Consider the following 21,250-nt stretch of genomic DNA (forward strand, 5'->3'; position numbering starts at 1 on the left):
AGACAGGGAGGAGATGAAAGCAGAGAGGTGTATTCCACCTTATACTCAATCTTCACCAAAATCCTAAACTTCTGACCTGAACTGTTAATCAAATCACCAAGTACTGCTATTCTAAATCTGAAGACATTTTAGGAGTTTTTATTACATGGTTATTATTGCTCAACATAAAAAGTAAGCCTGAAATTTAAAATAATAATAAATTGGCTCCTGTCCTAGCTGTCTTGTATGGTTTTGTAGATAACTGGTAGAGAAAACAGCTTTGCTGCCACATATTAATTTGCATTATTATTATATATAAAGGAAACCAAATGTAAATTTAAGGGCTGTGAGGAAGCATACCAAAAAAACAAACCTAGTGCTGTGCATTTGAATTGTTCAGTCAAAATGTCCATTTTAATCTCTGTGTTACACACCCAAATTCATTTTTAAGGAATATCTGATTCTAACAAAATTGAAATGACATGCGGCACATAAAAGAAGACATGTGGCAGTCATGACTGAAATAAAAACTATGTAAGCTGACTATAAGATGAATTGATTTTTTTAAATGAAGCTTTGTTGATCTTTTCTCCTCCCATGTCCCCCCTCCTTCCTCTCTCCCTGACGTGGAAGTGGGAGATCCTTTCATCTCCCCCCTCTTCTTCTTCTCTGCCTGTCTTTCTTTCACCCTGGGGAGAGAGACACTATTGTGGTGTTTTATGACCCCTTGGACCCCCTTCCCCCCAACACCCCCCTCAAACACACAACCTCACACATATAAACCTTTAGCTAGGATCCCTTTAAACTCTGAGCCCCATGCAACTACTACATACTACTTCCACCACACCATAGCTTTTCCAAGTATTTCAGCATGTTTAAGGAGTTCTTACGAAAATATAACTACATTAATATAACTTATTTACAAAAACGTACTAACAAAGCCATCATTTCAAGTGTAAATAAATTGCATAATTCTGGACATGATGAGGTAAAATCATCTTATTGTGTGCTACCAAATATATTTTACATGAAGAAAATGATAGGAAGTTATTTGATGTTCTGGTTATTGCCCCTGCAAATCATCCATAAGGACTATACATTATGTCCTGCTCAGCTCCTTGCAAATACATGCAAACCCACATATGCTCTCTGGTTTGAGTGCACGGATGTATTAGTGTGAGGGATGTCTCATGACCGCAGGGTCAAAGGTGAATCCAAATGACAATGTGTAAGTAAGACTTTGATGTGGCCTATACTTCTAATACACACGCGCACACACACATACGCACCCACACATGCTCTCCCATGGGCTCAGGCTCAGTGGACACAAAGGCCTTGTCTTGAGGGGTGAAAGGTCATCCTGGGAGAGGTCAGATAAGAACCCCAGGCTCTTTCTCTGTTGGCCAGGCCCACATACCAGCAATACACACACACAAACACATGCAGCATCCCAGCTATTCTTTCTTTCTGTTCAGTCTGACAAGCAGGGTTGTGGTCTCCAACCTCCACCCATGCACTCAATAGCTGATCATATTACACACTGTCACACACACACACACACACACACACACACACACACAAACACACACACACACACACACACACACACACACACACACACACACACACACACACACACACACACACACACACACACACACACACACACACACACACACACACAAAACCAGAAAGACGAACCAAACATACAACCATGCCGACATGCACAGTTAAGTGAATGCATGCATACAAATATGCTTGACAGTGTGCATACTATCAACATAAACTGTACTTGAGTGGAGATGCATTTGTGGCTGTAGGTTTGTACATGTGTGTGTGTTAGAAAGAGAGAGAGAGAGGGGGAGAGAGAGAGCAAGAAAGAGAGAGAGAGAGAGAGAGAGAGAGAGAGAGAGAGAGAGAGAGAGAGAGAGAGAGAGAGAGAGAGATAAGGCAGAGGAATGTCAAGCGGTGTCAGCTGGTCAGTGCAGCATCTCTTTTTGAACAGCATAATTAAAAGAGAGAAACGTGCAGCTTTACAGATGCTCTGTGATCACTGACCCATGGCCCACACACACATATGCAAAGAGATGAGTTGTACACATGCATGGAGAGATGGAGCGGACTCTCAGATGGGCTCACATCACTGACCAGTGACCCACATCAAATGCACTCATTCACAGTTTGCTCAACAGACATCGGATCAATGACCAGCTTGCCAACTGGCCAACTGTTCAGCCAGCCATTCAACTACATCCACACACACTGAACTGGTCAGGCACTCAGCTAACCCGTCGAAACACTGAATTTCCAATCACTGCATTGCAGTCACCGTCCTATTACTACTCTGCCTGTTGCTTCACTATCTTGCTCCACCATGGCCTTGAATATATATTTTTTTCTTGTACTCTCTCTATCTTGCATAATTCCAGGGGACCTTGTGTTGTCTACAGGCATGCAAATCTGGCTGGAAGTGTACCTCAGTATGGTTTCCAACATTTTAGCTTCAAGAGTTATCAAAAATATCATCAGCTGGATCAGGAGTCAGTAAAGCACAAGCACACACTGTGCAAACAAACAACAGCAACTAAACATTTCTTCAAGTTTTCATCACAAAACACTGTTTTATCGAACAGCCATAAGCACAAGGACCAATGCAATGTGTTAATAACACAATATTAAATGATCTGGTAAGAGAAATGTATTTACAAATATTATAGCAAATTTCCAAGACACTGGTTTATCTGTTGAAACAACTCTAGAAAAAAACCTCAAAACACTTTTGTTGTTGTTGAAGATACTTTTACATAAGTGCATTCATGCATTCATACATAATTGTAACGTTTTCTGGTAGCCTACATGCTTTGGTGGAAGCCAACATGTGACCAATAGGCATATATATATATATATATATATATATATATATATATATATATATATATATATATATATATATATATATATATATAGTTAGAAAAGCTTCAATTAGAATAGGAGTAAAGCCTATATTATAATAGGAATAAAGACAATAGGAATAGGGGGGAAATTAAATGGTGGAATCATCCACTGTTACTGGAACAGGCACATGGATGTGCTCAAGCATGTTACCCGTTTACCCCTTTAAGTTAAAAGGCGTTTGTGAACATGTAACGTGTGGCTGCCGTAGTTTTCAGGATATAAGTTAGCCACAAAAAAGAAAAAAAGGGGGACGTTTTGTGGATAAAACGGTTTACAGTTAAAACCCTAAACTCCATCTGAGCCTCAACAGACAACCGCCCTTTAAAGTGTAATGACGAAGTGGGAAAACTTGAGCTTTCCCGACAAAAACAGCCACATTTTGAAACTAAAAAGCCACAGCTTTTACAGTTTAAGCAGGGATTATTTCCTGTTTCCTAACAGCATCAGCAACAACTGAGTAGGCAGTGAAGGTCTACCGTTCATCATCGGGAAGTCAGGGAAGGTAACGTGCTCTACCTGTGTAAACAACTGCTGAGAGGACTCACCTTTACAATCCTGCGGGAGAAGTAACGAATCTTTATGAAAAAGCCTGAACGTTGATCCAATGTGCTGTCACCATGGCTCCGGCGGCGCGAGACCTACAGCGGGACTGGGTGGGTGCTGCGCGTGTCATCACCTCTGATCCTCGGCTAAGGAAAGCCCCCCCAACCCCCCCCTCCTCCACAACAATGGTATGGTCCGAGAGGCGGCTGACTCTTCTGGGCTTCCACTTACTGCGTTTCAACAAGGAGCAAATCTATGTCCTTAAGAACTCAAGGTACAGGGTATATCAGGTATGCTACATAAATTCCTCTGGAATAGCAGATAGCCAACATCAGGCCAATCAAATCTACTCAATGGTCCGAGGTGTTTATGTTGAGCATCCTTATTTTCCCCTTTCTCCCTGGACATTAGTGGTGGAAGGCGTCCTCTCAGAGTAATACCAGTAATAGTCATACCACCCTGTAGAAATACGTCCTGCAGTCAAAATGTTGCTCAAGTAAAAGTACAAAAGTATCAGCATCGAAATTTACTAAAAGTACAAAAAGTAAAATGACTCATGCAGAATGGCCCATTTCAGAATATTAGCTTTTTAGAGTATACTTATTAATATATTCATGTATAAATCTAATGTTGCAGCTGATAAAGGTGGGGCTAATTGTTTTACTTTATATAGACATTTTAAAACGGAATTCCATTGATAGGCAACAGCCTTGGTCCTTGGTAACTTCCTGTCAGCTCCTGTCGAGTACCTCAAAATTGTACTTAAGTACAGAACTTGAGTAAAAATACTTGGTTACTTTCCACCACTGCTGGACATAAATGAATCATGTTTTGGTTAGTAGATAATTAATGGGATCAAATGTCCAAACGCATGTGATAGAAAATGAGCAGACTACTGCTCAGTTTTTTTAAATCCCACTTAAGCCTCACAATTTGCAGTGTTGCTCAATTAAGTACAAAATTGATGTAAGACAAGGCAGGTTTATTTCTAAAGCACCTTTCAAAAAGGTAATTCAAAGTGCTTTACATAAAGCATTAAAACATTGGAAAGAAACATATAAACACATGTAAAATGACATTTAGACATAAAATAAGATTCAGATGAAATAATAAAAAGAAATAAGGGCCTACTTATGTTGCAGGAATCAGAGCTGACATGACAGAATTCTTCCAGTAGGCTATACAGAACATTTGGGTAGGGTATCATCTCACCATAAAAAATAAAACCCTGGGATCCTACAACATCCACCTGTGGACAGAAACTGTTCATGATTGAAAGTCCATCACATTTACAGATGATATGAGTCAGACTGATTTTGAACAAATTGTAGATTTTTTTTTTTAAGGTGACACAGGATCCAATTTAAAAGTTCATATCCATGGTAGTTATTTAGTTGCTTAGACAATTTTTTTTTCATGTCACCCCTAAAAAAGAAGTATATATATATATATAAAGACAATACTTTTTTTCATCATATGTGCATTAAACAGTAAACAATATTTATTAAGAATACACATTTGTCTCAGAGGAGTTTATAATAATGTACAACACCCTCAGTTCTGATCTGGAATGACACTAAAACTTAGTGGGCCTGTAAAACACTTTTAGTTTTAGGTCTAGCTGTAGTAGAAAACCATCTTCGTTCAGGATGTTAGCAAAAGTAACAAAAACTCCAAATGAAAAGTTGTTGAACTGAGTTTCAAGTAAATTAGAATCATTTAGGGCCATTCATAGACTTCTGTCGTCCTCTACTGGACGAAAGGTGGACTTACAGTGTACAAGCAAGAGGAGCAGAGACAAGAGAGGAGACGAGAGAGGAGAGGGATGACTGTAATTTTTGCAACAGTAGCTTTGTTTAGCAACACTTCACTGCCACCACCTGGTGATGTAAATCACACGCCAATGCAGCTTTGAAAAACTTGACTTTTTACTTTGGTTATGAGTTCAATTATTTCACAATTTTGTTTTCTTCTTAACTGGCAAACAAAACAGCCTCTGAACTGAAAGCGGACTCTTTTTGAGAGTAAAAGAGAATGTGTCCATCATATGAGCCCTTCTCTGTGTTTCCAACAACATGGGTAGAATTGTGAATATGTGACACGAGTACGTCACAGTCTCAGCGGAGAGATCCCACCTACACAGCGGCACAACAGTTAATTTCTCATTGAGTGCCTCCCCTCTCTCCCAGGTAATCTGTCATGCTGATGGAATGAGAGGGACACCCCCCAATCCCCTTGTGCTAAATGTCCCTGTGACTGACAACAGACCAACAGACGGACAGGTGAGTACAGAAGGGACGTTTTTGTCCTAATACCAAAGTTCTCCATGTCATGTTGATAGAAATGCATGATGATAACCGGTTTAACCTACTCTCTATATCACTGCGGACTGCAGTCCATTTAGAATAAAGTGTTTGATGTTGGGTGCTGTAGAGAGGACTAATGCATATAATTACTTTTTTCCACATTTTTCAAATTGCGTATCTTAACATACACATTTAATCCCTTTAGCAGCATGAAGTCTTGGTGTTACACCAAGAACCACATTCTAATGAGAAAATGACAATGACAGTTCACCGATAAGTGTTAGACATGTGAAGAAACTTTCTCTGTGTACTTTATATTATCTTTCTCGATCTACTTGTCAGTTTTGGCAACATTTTACTGACCAGATTTGGAGATGCAACAACTCTGCTAGACACAGCTTCTCAGTGTAGTGTATTAGGGCAAGAAACATGAGCAGGCAGACAATCATGTTTGTTGTAAACAAGTTCTCTGTTTACAATTGTTTTTCACTGGTCAGTAGTGAAGCAGCACTTTTTCAAAACTTTTCATACAGTTTGCATTACGCACATGCATCTTGGCTAAAAAGTTAATCTCACCTCCAAAAACAAAATACACTGCATCTCAAAATGAGCTTGTAGGACTTAACCCTGGCAACAATTCTCACTGTCACTCATAACACACAGACCTAAACACTTACAACAGGAAGCAAGCATAAATGATCAACCTTTTCTCATGTGAATAACACATTTTCACTTTATTGACTGTACTAAAGTATGTGTAACAGGAATGAATCAGAAATGCAGCAGTTTACTGCAATATCCCTTTAAAAATATATATATATATATATCTTTGCTTACTTCTGAAAAATATAACAAAACCAAAAAAAATTATTGAAATACCAGGGCTGCAACAATAATGATTACAAAACATACATGATCATGCATGGTATAATTACTCAGACTGTACAGTATACCGTAAGAGTACTAGTCCTCCCTCTCTGCTGGATTTGGCCACAAGTTCAACATCACATCATATATCTTCTCAGCTGAAATTAAAATGATTACTATTTTATTTTATTGTAAATAATCTGCTGATGTATTCTATAAAGTTCAATATGGTGCCTGTTTTGAATGTGTTTTTTTTAGCATTTGATGTCAATATATAGTGTTTTGCGCGTGGTATGGTAAAAGAGTTTGCGGATTTTGAAAAATGGGGTCATTAGATGCAATTTGTGTGAAAGCAATGAAACATGATCCGCAGTTTGGTCCACGTATACTTCTGTTTTACTGACTGTGTAAAGAGTGTCATCAATGTGACTTCAGTTATGCCCAATGCATGTTAGCAAAAAACAAAAACTGTAAGACTCTTATTTTGAAAAAATAAGAGGCTGAAATGTACATCATCATTGTCAACTGTATTCAAAACTTGTGTGGACATTTGTGATAAGTAGTGACAATTTAAGTTTAATTTTGAAATATTATGAATTATTTGCAAATGTTAAATGATGAAATTGCACATCATGAATGTATAGATACATAACATAAAATAAGTTAAATCTGGAAAGACACACATTACCACAACTGCAGAAGCTTTATTCAATAAAGACTTTGCCGTTGACCCCATCAGCCAATCAGAGATGAGCCTCGTAAGCGGTATTGGAAACTTAAATTTGACAATAATCATTCAAGGTCGCTCCTTTTTCTCGCCTTTATTAGACATGGTACAAGACAAGACAAGCGCTGTTAGCAAGGAATTTGTTACCGATGCAGACCCATCTATCGATCAAGGTCAGTGGTTTTTCAGCTGTTTGCCTCAGGAGCTTCTGCAAGTCAGCCGATCCTCTGCCCTCTTTGAGATGTATGCAGTCATTGTTGCGAGTCTTGTTTGTGTTTTGCTTCCAAAGTTAATTTAGATTTTTTTCTCTAGTGAGAATATTGTGCAAATCAAATACAACAGTAGCTGAAATGGTTCATCCATCTGCTAAAATCATTATGTTATGTAATTAATCAAGAACTTGCTCATTCGTTGCTTGTTAAGACCTCTTACAACTTTTATTCCAAAGTGATACCTAAATCGCAAAATGCAGAGGGTATTTATTAAAGGTGTAATCATTTTACACTGTGGTACTCCCTCCTAATTACAGCTTACATTTTGTCACTCGAATCTCATACTTCATCCTCTCCGCTGCCCCAACTGGGCAGTGCCAATCTGTACAGTGGCATAGCCATGCAACGCCAACACAACATCCCCTGATGGGAGAACAGGTGTTGGACAGGGTCCAGTGGAGCAGAGCGGAGCGGGCTGCCGTGATATATCAGATGCACCGGCCAGCACCGTCTCCTCTGGCTCAAGGGAGGGGGACCCAGTCATTTATTAAGTGTGTGTGCGTGTGTGTGTGTGCGCGTGTGTGCGTGTGTGTGTGTGTGTGTGTGTGTGTGTGTGTGTGCATGCGGAGGTTCTGTGAGGGCAGCAGCAATACGGCAATGAACGCCAACAATACTGAGTGGGACCCAAATACCCAACAGGGAGGCAAGCTAATCTGGGACATCCCTGAACCAAAAACTGTATATTTTTGCTTGAAGCAGTTCAAACTATTACAACCCACAAAGGGCATGCTGTGTTGGCATCATGTTCCAGGATATGAGACATGATTATGTCAGATTAAAAGACTGCAAAGCTTTTGCTAAGGCTTTTTTATATTTTGAGTTAATTGAATAATACATCTTCTCTGTCAGCACTGCATAAACTAAGCACAAGTCATATTGACAGCCAATCTATTAACTGTCAACTTAAACTCTATCAAATGAAACACCATGTTTTGCTGCAAATTACTTTTTGTGTGTTTTTTTTGCATCGCACTGAAACACATTTTGGGTGGCATTTTGGGTCCCATGACCCATTTCTGTTTCTTGACTCAGACCTTAAGAAACTGGTTTATTGGGTTTTTGAGATCAGTTTCTTAAGTCCCTTTACTGCTAATTTTACAGCCAATATGACACTGGGTATGATGATTTGCTCAGTCGCTGCGGAGCCATATTGGCCTAGGCAAGGCTTGTAGTTCCTGTTAATGGGCTGAATATAATATTTTATGTCCCGTTGCTATAGCCACGGTGCTTAACTTGTGATGTAAAAATAGTCAGGCCCATTCATTTTAGTATAAATACTTCACTCCGCTTCAAGACACAGACTGAGCTGTATGTAAAACATGTCTATTTGAATGTGCCCCGGCAGAGGGAAAAGGTATTGCTACTTTACACATAATGACGGCCCAGGTCGTTTGGCTGAGAATAATGGCGGTTTCGCTGTAAAGCATATCACTCTCATTAGGTTTTTTACACACTGGCCGTGCCTAACTGGAGATGCACTTGTCTGGACACACACACACACACATGCGCGTGCGCGCATGCATGTATTCACACTGAGGCACACAAACACACACGTATCCATCTCCAAAGTCATTAAATCCCTTTGAAAAGAGGCCTCATTTGAGAGAAGCAATAAAATTTTTAATCATTTTATTACCAAAAGAGTATTTAACAAGTGGGTAATGAAACGCCAAAGGCAGGTTAGCTGAGTTTAACCTTCATAGAGGAAGCCATGTATCACATGCTGCCCCGAGGCATGGTGGGACAGAAATGTCATCCTCCATTATCCACCATACCTGAAGTGTGGCGTTGCGCGGCTGGCAGGCAGGCGTCTCGCTCTGCAAGGCGAGGCTGACGGGAAATTAGGGGGAATTCAATTAATGGACGTTTTTTACGCACCAGGGAGAGGGCACAGCTGCACACACAACTTAATGCGTGATACACACACACATTGTAAGTAATGTAACACACTTGTAAATGCACGCACATGCACTTCAAAGCATATCCTACACATCTCACACTGTAAAGGGCTACTGATGGGACAGGAGAACAGGAACAACATGTTGTTTCCCCAGTTTACAATCTTTCTTTAGCTCTTTTTTTATAACTCTACTACTTAACTTTCCATCTTTCTCTTCGCTAGTAGGGAGTTGGTTCTGTTGAATCCCCTCCTCTCTCTGTCTCTCTCCTTGAGGTGATAGTAGCTATAGCGGGGCCGCTCCACTGCTTTCCCTCAGCAGGTCAATTAAGGAGAAAATGAGGCAGAGGGGGACACTCTCAGTCTGTCACCATAAAAGAACCATACCTACCTACCTACCTACCTGCCTGCCAATTGCTCATATAACACCGTTAAACTACCCTGCAGTGTAAGTGCAGGTCGGACTGTGTACATGTGAGAGGGGAGCCAGGTAGGAAAGTGAAAAGAGAGGGGTCGAATTATATATGTACGTGTTAGAGAGTGAAAAAAAAAAGTAGTATTTCCATAAAAGCAATCGGCGAGTCCTAAAGGGAGGGGAAATACACTGGACACCTCTGATCGCACCAAATACAGGCCCATACGTTACATCTTCCAATTTCTTTTACACACAGGAATAATTTATGGCTGATAACAAAAATACTCTATTTTCAATAACAAGCTTCTGCGGTACTTCGAGGGACTGCCCCCAAAGTTAATTGAAAAGTGTCCTGGCTCTCATTTGCATAAGAAACACATTTAAAGGTGAAAAATTATAAATAAATATGCGGCCACCTGTGAAATATGGCTTTTGGCCTGCTGGTCATTTATAACTTTGCCTTTAATTACGTGACAGGCTGGGGTTCTGCAGCTGTAATGAGAGGCTGGAGTGATGGAGAGGAGTGTGTGAGAGACAGAGGGCTATAGGTCATTTAGTGTATGAACAGACAAACATACATGCAGACGCACACAGATGGACAGGCACACACGGGTAGAAGCTATCGTAAATGTATACACCACACACACACACACACACACACACACACACACACACACACACACACACACACACATAAGTGGACGGATATCCACATGGCCGTACACACAAAGATGGACACATGAAAAACTATACATTGATGTCCAGATGAGCAGTTTTTATAGTTTCTGGTTGATTTTTTTTTTTTAACCGGTCAGTTCATCCAATCTTGGAAGTGAATTTGTGATTGAAATAGTGACCTCTGTGATGTGAGTGAATAATTTGGCCTTCATATCATTTCAATTTAAATTAGTGGACAAAACTTATATTTGTTCCTTTTTTAGTTGCTCTAAATTAGAAATTAACACGGTATAGCAAAGTAACGCATCTTCTCAATCCCGGGAAGATGTGATCTTTGTTGAATATTTATTATACAACATAACATATTATCATATATTACAGTACATTTATGAGACTCTTCCCTATTTTAAAACTTACGGTAAATACCTAGGTTTCCTGACTTTTTTTTCATCTTTTACTGTAATAATTTTGAATTTACTTTGTCCCAACTGTTAAAGGACATCAGACTGCTCTAGATATGTTTGTAGTGTTTTTTACTTTAAAATAAAAGGGACAAAAGTCAGACAATCAGACAGACAGACAGGTAAGAATTACAGAACATCAGACAAAAGACTTGGTGGTGGGTATGTGGTGTGTGGTACTTCTGTCTCAGTGTCTCCTCCTCCCTCCCTCCCTCCTTCTCTTTTATGCATAAAGAAAACAGCTTGCATTGCCCTGCAGGTACTACCAGAGCGCTGTGCCGCCACGCACCGCTTTCACTTTCACCTTCACACCTTCTCTGCGGTCACTTCCCGGTAGAGCTTGCATCGCAGCAGCGGCACTTCCTGGGGTGTTCTTTTTCTCTCTCTCCTCATCTCCTTTTTTTTTAACCCTCCTTCTCCATCTCTGAATAGCAGTAGGAAAGGAGGGAGGGAGGCACAAGCATGCCCCGGCCCGGCTCACTAAGTCCTATTATAAGTAGAAGAAGGCGATATTTCACCATTTCACCCCCCAGAAATATTACAAGATAGACAAGCAAGCGGGGGCTAATCCCTGGGATGAAATTAGCAGCAGAGGGGTTAGTGGCAGGATGGAGGGATGATAGAAAGGGGGGTTGGGGTGGGTAGCTGAGCCCAGCTAGAGGCAACTCGTCCACAGGGATAATTACAAGATGCTCCCGGGATCTGTCTGTCTGTCTGTCGGCTATGCTGGGCTGGCCTTCATTTTTGATGGCTCTATTTTCAACAAGGGGGACTTGTTCTCTCCCTTGCTCCAAGTGTGTGTGTGTGTGTGTGTGTGTGTGTGTGTGTGTGTGTGTGTGTGTGTGTGTGTGTGTGTGTTGCCCTTTCTTCCTGTGTCTCCAGTGCTTCAGATACATAGTAAAAGCTATTAAAATTGAAATTGTTCTAGGGGCTGTGAGCGAACGGGGGAAAGAAGCGACACACTCAACCCCCATGACAGACTGTTTAATAACGGGTGGACTGTGGTGTGTGTGTTTGTGTGTGTGTGAGCCTATGACCCAACTAGCAGGCCTGGTGTGAATATTCTTATTTCAAGCTTCACTTGCCTTTTACAGAAATATTAAAATGGGATATTGTCTCTAAAAACATAAATTTAACTTCTCTATAATACCTTAGCATTAAAATTTTGCTGAAGTTCATAATCAGTTTGCAGAGAAAAAAAAAACGAGTTAGACACTGTTAAGTGTCTAATGCAAAAGTAACTGTACTTTTTTACCTTTGTTTCTCACTGTAAACATTACAATTATATACAAAATATACAGCTAAGAGTTAAAGCACCCCACCCCCCTCTCTCGGGTCAGCGGTGGGAGGTGAGCATGGCAACAGAAAGCTTTGACCAGCACACTGACCCCTCTCTAGGGAAACAATGACTTTGAGAGGGCTGGAACACACACAAACACACACACAAACACACAAAATGAAGAATGGAATGGGCAAACTCATTCATCACTTTAACAAATATAACAGGCTATTGTAGGAGCTTGCAAAATAGGAGACAAAAGCTAAAGCAGTTGCACTTAGGCCAATGGCTGCATTCACTCAGCCACATGTACCCTCAGTGCGCAACACACACTACGTTCACATGCAGTTCAGTGCATTCTCATTATTTATTCTGTAATAAATATGAGCACATTCAGAGCAAAAAGACCTGATTTGCAATTGCAATTACACCAGCCAATACTATAATATAAAAAGAACCAGTTAAGGCATGTTGATCAGGAAGCCTAAAATGCAGTGCCCCCCCCCCAGGTGATATCAAGAAACATGAATGTAACAGTAAAATACCAAAGTCAGTGACTTCATATCATAGTTTTCTTTTAAAAGTGCTTCAGTTTTATTCTTACAGCCACACTTTCATTCAGACCCACTACTGCAAAACAGTTTATGCTGCGTATACTTCTTTAGAGAAGATTTAGTTTTTTAAAAATGTATTAAACCCTTTATTTATATTGAGTGCAAGTAAAGACACGTTACTCAGTTTCTACCTCCTCTTGAGCATGTTGCTGAGTCTAAAAATGTTTAACTAGCAAATGGGAGTTAGAGATTTGCAGCTGAGGTGGTCCTCAGGACCTGTAGATGGTGCTCTATACCAGGAAATGACACTGGACTTTGATGGACTGTGGACCGTAGCGCAGAATAAATGAGTGTGTGTCTGTGTGTGTGAGAGCGAGAGGGAGAAACAGAAAAATAGAGCAAGAAAGATGGAAAGTATGTGTGTTAAAAAAAGAGACCGAAAGGGAGAAAAAGGGAGAGAGAGAGAGGTGTACAGTACCTGATGTTACAGAATAGTCTAATGACCGTCCTTCTTTGTCTTTGAGCTGGCAGACAGAGTCATCCAGCACATTCAGCACCAGAATAGCTACAGAACAACCACACATAAAGTGAAGTTATAAACAAAAAAGAGCACACTAGATCATTGAGACAGGCAGAGCCAGGATGACATTTTTCTTCTGATAACTGCAACCTCTCACATAATTCACAAATTCATCCAAATTCTTGGTCTGGAAGCTCCTGTGGGTTCAGTTAGTTTTGAAAGGTATTGTCTTGCTCCTAAACTTATATTATGTATGTGCAGGTAAACGGAACGAGCTGAATATGTATATATAACGGGTTTACACCATAAATGATATTTTCCTAATAATCAGAATGACTTATTTTAATTGAAGCCATATCAGCATGAAATTCCCACTATGTTATAATTTCATCCACTTAGTAATTATGGAGTAATTACATATTAAAAAAAATGTGAGTTGTGAATTGTGTCATAGGAACTATTAATATGGGAAAGATGCAGGACAGGTGGTGTATTTGTCTTATGGTGTCACCATGTCTAACAGTGTGATTAGTAAATTCAGTCAAGGTCAGGTGAGTAATTGGCCTGGTGGTTGCGAGCAGCTGTGTCACATTTTGTTACATGTAGTTACATTATAATTACACTGTCATTATAGGAAAAAAAGAGAGCAGCAAAAATAATTGCTGTGTTACTCACGGTAATGCAATGGCGATTGTGATGTAACTCTTTGTCACGTTGAGTCACACAAAAATGCATTTGATTTCACGAGAATCATTAATTTTTTTCAAGAGCTATTACACATCAAATGGCATATCACAGGCTATTTCCTCCATATAATAATGCACACATTGTGGATAAACGTTTTAAAAAATGTCATGACTGCCACTGCCTAATTATGTGATCCATTGAGTCACGAATGTCATATTGTATGAAGATGTTTCAGGGTGCAATCTTTTTATTATTGTATTAGTGGCACTGACATTCATCTGACTGGGACTCCAGTCCAAAAATACAGTTACAGATGTGACCAAATAACATGCGCAGGGCTATGATCTTGACAACGACCTGTATGTTGCAGAAGCATGCATGCATAGCCGAAATGCAGCAGATTAAAAAAATGATAAGACTTAAAAACAAAGAGATAAAAAGACTAAAAGTGTTTGCTAACAGATTCAGAATATGAATATGCATAGCTAATAAAATAAAGTTAATCACTGGAAATTGTATTTGAACGTATTCTAAACAAGTACATCTGGTTTATATATTTATTTTTTTAGCTGACATCTGAATATTTAGTGAATCTTATTTAAATCAGATGATTAAACGTCTGGCTGATAATCCATGCACAGATCGTGAGAAAAGACATTCAAATGCTTGGAATCTCAATCAAACTGGCTTCTTTAAAAATTCCTCAACATTCGGTCTGAATAAAATATACATATGCAGAAATTATAGATGTAAGATACTTTGTCTTTTAAGAATTTAGCCACTGATTAAAAAATGCAGAACACTTTTGGACCATATGCTGTCTTATTGCCGTCAGTACAGTGATAACTTAGTAGCTGCAGATGCCTGATCACGTATGTCCCTGCAGTGAATATAAAAAAGATGCCCTTGACAATGACTCAGCCTTTCTGTATTGATGCTTTCTGTACTTATTTAATTGAACCTTTCTGAGATTTATTCTACGTGCTGAACCAGTTTGAAAAAGTGGAGAAGCAGGTGAGGTTTCAAACACCTTGTTTTCCCTTCCATCCTTCCAAGAACTGTGCATTTAAAAGTGTGCTAACAAGGACAATATCCCCATTATATTAAAATAATTATAGAAAACCAATTCAGATGTGTGTTTGTTAGTATTTTTCATTATACTATGCTATTAACAATATTACACACAGCTGCTATTATTCTTGTGATGGTCTGTCTTTCCACTGAACCAACATATACTCTTAAAAGGTATTAGAAACATTTAGCATTTTAATCTTCCATTCTTGTAGAGTAACTTATTTCATTTGCTGCCTCCAGGGAGGTCAGAGGGAAAGGTTAACTTCATAATGGCACACATGGGAACCGGTGAGGGTCCATTCTCTTGCTCAAAGACACTACAGCAGGGAAATTGATGCTTGTGAAAAACCTATAACCTAACACAATCTTTAAAAAGCAATGCTGCATACGCAATTATTAAATAATAATTATTTTTGGTAATGTTTTCTCAAACAGACATGCTGCGTTTGTGCTGAAATAGGCATGTTTTTACTGTGAGGCTTTGTTGCTGTTTACTGAAAGTCAAAAGGGTGTTCATATCACTTAAAAAGGGTTAGATTTAATTTTTATCTCTTGTTAAACTTAATTTGTGCACATGCATGTTATAATTAATTTCCTTCATCTTGTTTATATTTCAAACAGGCTTTGACTTGACCATCATCACCTTCATACCCCCTCAAGGTGTCTCACATATGAGGACACACACACACACACACACACACACACACACACACACACACACACACACATGCACACACACACATACACACACACACACGCACACACACACAAACATAAACACACAAACACACGCAACAAACGCAACACACACACATACACACACACACACACACACACATACACACATGCGCACACACACACACACACACACACACACACACACACACACACACACACACACACACACACGCACGCACACACACACAAGAAAAACACACACTGTCTCTTACTCGCTCTTTAGCACTTTAGCACCATTTTACTGTTCAGCATGTCCTACTCAGCAGTGTATGAAAATAAAGACAGTGCCCTTGACAAAGACATGTTTGTTTGGAGTCCGCTTCATTTTTTCTTTCAAGTTTCCTGATTGGATTCTCCGCTCAACGCTGCTTTTGCAAAACAATGATGTTGTTCATAGACAGCTATCCGCATGTGTGGATTTTGTCAAATAGCATGCCGAATTCACTCTTTGTCCTTTAGTATAATACATTACATTTATTTTCAATAATACAATAAATGCTAAATATTAAGAAAAGTATTTTACTTATTATTTTTACTTTTATTATTATTATTGTTATTATTATTATTATTATTAATATTAGTAGTAGTAGTAGTAGCACTGCTAGTAGCCATAGTAGTAGTACTACAGTAGTATTATTAGGAGTGTAAAACATAAACAATACAGTAAATATTAACTATTTAAGTGATTAAATTGTAGTCATTTTTATTATTATTTGCGTAACATTTTTCGTCTAATACATTCATTTGTGTCAGCTGTGCTGTTTTGAATAGCTTTTTTCGTTTCTTTAAATAGTATTTAAAGGTTATTTTGTCAGTATTTTATTAATTTCTATAAGATTTGATAATTATTTTTGTTTATTCTTATTAAGAATGATCTGATGAACAGTGTTGATATTTCTGACACATTTCAAGAATACATGAATGAAGTCATGCAGCCGCACACACAGTCTTTCTCTCTGTCTTAGCTCTCTGACTTTGTTGTGTGCGTAATACTTCCTAACGGTTATAACTAATGAATTGACCAGCCTCGGGGAGGTATATATAAACCTATTAGCTTTAATAAAGTCTGAAGGTATAAAATTACTCTCCGAGGTATTTCACTATACACTTAGTACTCTCCCCAACCTAATAATACCAGCTTCTTTTCCAAGTACATTGTCGTGCACTTTGATTGCATTCTGGGGTCTGTCTGCACAATTATTTTCAATTTAACCACTTAGAGGACAGAGGAGAGAGAGAGCGAGAGGAGAAAGAAAGAGTGAGGGTGAGATGTGGTGTCTCCCTTCAATGAGATGCACATAACCTCCGAGCCAACTAGAAATACGAGAGGTGGAGGCACAACGAGAGAGGGAACAAGAGGAATTTAACAAATAGAGGGAAATGGAGACTAACAGAAAATGTAGAAGGACTGATAAATAGAGAACATGACAAAAGAGAGACAGACAGAAAGAGACAGACGAGGAGAAATGAGTATGTGTATGTGTGCTCATTTGGCTCCCTCTTAATCCCTGATTCAATTTCAAGCCTTTAAACATGACGAATTACATTCCTGTCCTCACCTAATGCTTTTAACACATCCCTATAAGAGGCCTTAATCAGGTGAGATGGGCCCCAATGCTGCTGCTGTACACACACACACACACACACACACACACACACACACACACACACACACACACACACACACACACACACACACAGCAGCTGATTAGCCTAGCTACAGTGCTAGCCACCACGGATAAGCCACCAGGTGGATAATGTGCTGCTTTAGCGCCTTAATTATGCCATAATCTGTTCAGCGCCTCAACCCTCTGCACAGAAGGACAGAGAGAGGGGTGGTGGTGGAGGTGTGGGGTGGTGGGTGGTTAGGGGAACTGAAAGACAGGACAAGAGGAGAGTGGGTGGAGGGAGAAGGAGGGGAAAAGAAGCCTGGAGGCACTCTGCTTCTTAGCCTATACCTCCTTTCCCCACATGTCTCATCTCTGAACTATCTCTGGTCCTGCTGTGTTTTACCTGATTGTCTTTCATTCTTTCCTTCCTTTGCCTCTTTCTCTCCCTACATGCTTCCTCTCTTCCTAAATTACTTCAAACACCCCCCAGACACACTTTTTAACCTGTTTTGTTGCCTTACACACCTCAGCTCTCAGTCTCAGGCCAGTCTCCCTCTCCTTCTGTTTCATGGGCGTCTTGAGGCCCTACTGTATTTCACGTCACCCTCTCTCTCTCTTTCTTTTCATACCACCCACCCCCCACCTTCCCCGGCCGTTCTCCCTCCGTCCACCTCTCTCCTTTAGTTGCTGTGTGTCTCGGTATCTCGGGCCCTCCTGTACCCTGTACCTGTCACTGTGCGCAGCCCTTTGACAAATCACGTGAAGGGCAGACTGAGTTTTGTAGGACGAGACAAAGCTTAAACATATGGCTGCCGTGTCCCCAGGTGCTCTGCTGTGTGCTGTAGCAAGTCCCAGGGAGTCCTTATATATAACATTAGCTACCTGTCTGTCTTCAAGGCTAGCTGCCTTTCTGTCTGTCTGTATGTTTCTGTGTGTTTGTCTATCCAGATATATCTCACTGTCTGTTGGAGACACAACTATGAGCCTTATAACTGTGTGTCTTTAACCTTCTGTTTGGATACTTGTTTGCCTTATTGACATTTTCATTGACTACCAATCCTTAAAGGGGTACAGACATTGGTAAACATTAACATTTATAATAAATTATGAAAAAGTAATTGATATACTCTTTGATAGCTTAACGACAGAATACGTTGGTTGCCAATGACTCCCAAAACAACATATCTATTTAACGTTGTGAAACAGAAATACTTGGTTCAGTTAAGGCAACAGAACTACTTTGTAAGGTTTAGGGAAAAAAATCATGCTTTGGCTTAAAATGCGTAAAAATGTCAATGTACTGTCATGGACGTATCTACATCACGGACTTACAAAGTCAGTTAACTTAAGCAGCCTTACTCAGTATTAAGAACATTAATACAGCGGTAAACAAATATTTTATGTAAAGATAGAGTGGAGTAATGGTCACTCTCCCTCTGTGAGTGTCGAAGTCCGAGTTTGCCTGTCCGGCCACGCGTGCATGTAATTGCAAACGTCGGTCTTCACGTACTAGGGAATGGTCTGTGAGAGCTGTGTTGAGGCAGTCCCAGCCAAGTACAGCTGAGTAAAATGAGTCAATGTAGGCTCTTAGCCTCACAAGAATACGAACAGCGGTCACCTGAGTGAAAGTCCTAATTCTCCTCCCTAAGCAAGCTTTGATGCTCTTACTACTAAATTTCACCAGATGCGGATTCGGTCCAGATGGGTCCGGCTGAACGGCGGACCGTTTCATTTTTAGTCAATGTTTGTGCTTCCCCTGACTCTTGCTTGGCTGTGTTACGGCTCTGTCACAGCTCTGGCGATCTGGAGCCCTCCGGAGCCATCTGGAGCAGATACGCAGGGCTTCTATTTTTGCCAGATGCCATACCACACCGCAGCAATTCAGCACAGAGCTGATCGCGCGGGACAGGGAGTCGAGTACAGAAACAAAATAAAACATACATTTATTTCAAAATAAAATACACCGTGCAAGTTGTTTCCTTTTTACTCTTCTGAATGAAAACAAACTATTGATCTTGTGGGTCCTACGCAGGACAGCTGAGGACCACAAACGCAGGCGTGTTGACTTACGGTGAAGCGCGGCGCAAACACGCAATGCTGTTCCGCAACAAACCTGCATCTGGTGGAATTCTGTTGTTAAACTAGAAAACATGACATCCTCCTGCCTTTATTACTATGGCCACTAGAGGTCAACACCTAACAACAAACAGAAATAGTCGCAATAAGCTGCTCGTACAATCGACATATCAACATATAACATATGTTGGCTCATCGGACAGCCATGGTTATATGATACATTAGATCCAAAAACAATAGAGGGATGCATTTAGGAATATCGACTTGCTGAGCAATGAAACTGAACTATTTTTGTGGCAGATCGTGTAAACCAAAATACTGTTTTATTCAGCTGATGCATTGATGTTCTGTCCATACAGAATTACTTTTGTCATTTAATACCTCAAAATTTGCAAGAAACAACTCTGATTAAAAGTACACACGTGACCCGGCCACGCACACACACAGACACACAAAATCTCATCAGTTTTTCCCACTAATGAAGATGAAGTGAGATATGAGTGTTTTCTCACTGCGCTCGATGCCAATAAAGTGGCCCATTTAATGCCAATTAGCCACTGCACCTCAATTTGTGTCATGTTATTTTTTTCTTTTGAGTTTTTTTTCTTCTCATAATATCAGTCAACACAATCGCAGAACTATCTTTCCTTTGCTCAACACAGAGTTGCTTTAGGCAGAGACAAAAACACAGACACATATATTGCAGGTTCTGGAAAAATTTAAACAGACTAAAATCACAGTGAAAGGGTTTACCTCAACACATGCAGACTTCAGCATATTAAAGCTCCACTAATGTTTTTTTCACGGTAACAAAGGATCAAATGATTGTGTGTAATGTAAAAGGGGCCGCTTGTGAAGCCACTAGGTGCTCTCCCTTACAGCTCTCTGGAGTGTCTTTCAGCTCATTGGGCCTCATGCAAGAACATTTCCGTATTATTTATCTTAACTTTCTCTTACGTTTTTTCTTAAGGTGGGTTCGTACAAGTGTGCCAAGTCAATGACCTGCAAACATGATGAATGCCACCTGTGCGTAAATGAACCCACATTGATGTTTGTCATGAATTGTAAATAAGTAAGAGTAACGCCTCAATATTATCAAATACTGTAAGGCTCAGCATCCAGTCTCATATGTCCTACATTGATGATATCGTAGGCAATAGGGATACATTTAGAATTATTATTCTAAATGTATTATTATTATTATTATATATGACTTTCAAACTCAAAATTATTTAAAAAAAATAAAATATATAATATACTGAAAAGCTTAGTATTGGATAACAGCAGGCTAACTGCACATTACTAAGGTAAACAACCAACTTTTACTGTAACAGACACCTTTAAAGTCTACATGGGGTGAGTAAAATAAAATAAAAAAGCAGAAACTTTATATGTACCTGTAGTCTGCAGAAACATAAAATGCTAACATTTCTTTCTGGTGAATGGGTTTCCCTTTGTACACTTTATCTGCATAGACACATCTCCTTAGAAAATATGTGTAAGCAGGGATGGATCTTACATAAATGTAATTTTCAAATTTTATAGGAATCTCCCATCAACATGATAGATAGATAGATAGATAGATAGATAGATAGATAGATAGATAGATAGA

Source organism: Echiichthys vipera (assembly GCF_963691815.1).
Source record: "Echiichthys vipera genome assembly, chromosome: 1".
NCBI lineage: Eukaryota > Metazoa > Chordata > Actinopteri > Perciformes > Trachinidae > Echiichthys > Echiichthys vipera.